This window comes from Macaca nemestrina, chromosome 9 (genome assembly GCF_043159975.1).
Source record: "Macaca nemestrina isolate mMacNem1 chromosome 9, mMacNem.hap1, whole genome shotgun sequence".
In the NCBI taxonomy this organism is placed as follows: domain Eukaryota; kingdom Metazoa; phylum Chordata; class Mammalia; order Primates; family Cercopithecidae; genus Macaca; species Macaca nemestrina.
The window spans coordinates 138,186,289-138,189,512 of NC_092133.1; positions in this window are offsets into that span (position 1 = coordinate 138,186,289).

Genomic DNA, 3,224 nt, shown 5'->3' on the forward strand with positions numbered 1-3,224 from the left:
CCACTGCTACAAATAAAAACCAGACAAGCTACCAAAAGCAACTTCCTAAGAGCTTTTTTTAAAGATTTTTTTTTAGAGATAGGGTCTCACTTTGTTGTCCAGGCTGGTCTCAAACTCCTGGGTTTAAGCGATCTTCACAAGTAGCTGGGATTACAGGTGTGTGCCACTGCACCCAGCAACTTCCTGAGGACTCTAAAAAGTTAACAATGGCAGGAAGATTGGAGAGAGGAACCAAAACTTGAAGAACTATATATTTTTCAATACTCTTATATTTAGGAAAAGAATCAGTCAACATAAATTGTAAATGAAATGCTTCCTCACAGCCTTTGGAGGATGGGGTATACCAGTGATTGCCAAACTTGCGGCAATGATTAAAAAAAAAAATTACAAGGCCGGGCGCGGTGGCTCACGCCTGTAATCCCAGCACTTTGGGAGGCCGAGGCGGGCGGATCACAAGGTCAGGAGATCGAGACCACGGTGAAACCCCGTCTCTACTAAAAATACAAAAAATTAGCCCGGTGCGGTGGCGGGCGCCTGTAGTCCCAGCTACTCAGGAGGCTGAGGCAGGAGAATGGCGTAAACCCAGGAGGCGGAGCTTGCAGTGAACCGAGATCCCGCCACTGCACTCCAGCCTGGGCGACAGAGCGAGACTCCGTCTCAAAACAACAACAACAACAACAACAACAACAACAACAAAAATTACAGTACTGCCTCCCACGTCTCTCCCTGGAGCCCAGAATCTCCAGGAGAAACCCAGAAATATACATGTTTAACAAAACCTTGATTTATTGAGTTAGTAAGTTTAGGAAAAATGGCTTATCCAAGCAAACAGAATTGGATTTCCTACAACTTTAGTCCTCACCCAAGCTATTTGTTTTGAAGGCAAAAGAAGAGTATCTTATGACCTAGGAGACTCTAAAAATGTGGTATGAAGACTATCTTTATTAGAAAAAACAGGGGTTAACACATCTCGTTTAATGATGTGTGGGGAGTCCCTAACTACACCACTTTCCAAATAGCGGTCTTATCAGATTTTAAAATGCTAATAAAAGAAATTATGATCTTATAAAATGACACTTGCTTCCAACATGGTGAAACCCCATCTTTACTAAAAATATTTTAAAAACCAGCTGGGTGTGGTGGTGGGCGCCTGTAATCCCAGCTACTCGGGAGGCTGAGGCAGGAGAATTGCTTGAACCCAGGAGACGGAGGTTGCAGGGAGCCAACACAGTACCACTGCACTCCAGCCTTGGCGACAGAGTGAGACTCTGTCTGAAACAACAACAACAACAACAACCAAAAAAACCCACATGTGGTAGTTAAAAATCACTGACCTTAGGGTAGGTAATCAGCAAATATTTGCTAAATGAATAATAGAAACTTTCTCAATATCACAGCGGTTCTTACAATAGATTCAAAAGGTAATTGGAAACAACATGCAATAAAAAGAGATTAATGCAAAAATAGATAAGTGGATTACTATTTAATGAATATTTTTGGAAAAACTCTATTTCAGTTTAGAAAAGAATGAATCGAGCTCCTATATTTTCATTCTATGCATTGCAGTGAATTCCAGATGGGACTCAAAGACTTAACAGCAACAACAGAACAGAACAGAGTAATATATATTTTCTGGCTCTTGCTGGCGAAATACATTCTAAATATTGAAGAAAAAGGAAATACTTTCAGGGAATGTATTTCTGAATATATATGTAAACTTTGAAAAGCTTTTTCTGTAATGAAATCTTTTAATATCTTGATCAAGCAACAGAATGGAGGAAAAACACAAATGATAAGCAAATAATTGCTTATTAATATGTTTAGCAAACACTTGGATAACACACATACACATGAATATATATATATATGTATGTATATGTTCTACATGATCATACTCAAATTTAGATGACACTGTCCAGGAAGAAATAGTGAAGAAAATGCAATCATACAAACCACGACATCGCCACGGGGAAAACATAACATCCGTGGTCAATATAATGACACAAAAATCTATGACATATAGTAAAAAGTGCAGAAAACCCGCAAGAAAAATGCGGGAGCCTGATTTTGCTAGAAAGTGGCAAGAAGGCTCTACATGCCTAGTGCTCACGGCTTGAAATTCCATTCCCAGGCCTGGGGTTCCACATTTCCAGGGGCTCTGCTTTCCAAAAGCTGTGGTTCAATGTCCCCTAGGTATAGTGCCTTCGGTCTGGACTGAAGATGGAGACCTGGGTCATCCGAGAAGCTTTGTAGAGGGAGACACCAAACTGACCACTCTCTGCCTCACCTATTTCCAGACTGGATGATTTCTGGTATATTTACTTCTGAGCCCAAACTAACTTCTGCAAGGAGGTTCAGTACAGGTCAGGTGAGTGAGGAATCTCCTGGCAGGGCTACGGTGAACTTCGACAAGGTTAAACCTTCTAAACTTGGGAAGCCGCTTTGCAAAAATAAGTAAAATAAAAATCCCTTACTCAATTGTTGACTGGGTATTATTCGGGAAACAGGAAACAGGTTTTTCATTTCTGCTAGGTTGTGTCCCAGCTTGCATTTGCTAAGCAGCTTAAGGGAACACTGGATTAAAAACCACCCGTAAAGAAAAGGCGTTAAAAAAATTGATTTGAATGATTTGAAATTATTATCTTGAAAGATCAAAGAAACAGTGATTATGAACACCGGCTCTGGTGGGAAGCGGTTCTTGAAAGTTAAAGCATGGGGGAACTCGAGTACTCCGGAGCACCATCAGCATCAGTACAATGCAAGTGAACTCTGGAAGCTAGACGCATGCTTTGCATGTGGACACATAGACACATGCTTGCACAGGACACGTTTGCAATACATACATGCTTACACGTGGACACATGTTTGCACACGCTTGCACAGGACACGCTTGCACAGGACACATGCACAGGATGCATGTTTTGTACAGGACACATGTTTTGCACTTGGAAACACATATCCATGGTTTGCACAGGGACACAGGGCCGCATGCTTGCAATGGATACATGTTTACACACGGACGCATGTTTTGCACAGGGCATATGCACAGGATGCATGTTTTGCACATGGACACACACATGTTTACACAGGACAAGTGCACAGGACACGTTTTGCACCGGACGCATTCTTTGCACGGGACGCACGGTTTGCAGATGGAAGCACGCACACTCCTCGGCGCGACGGACGAAGCCCGGTGGCAGCGACAGCGGAGTCGGGACGCAAGG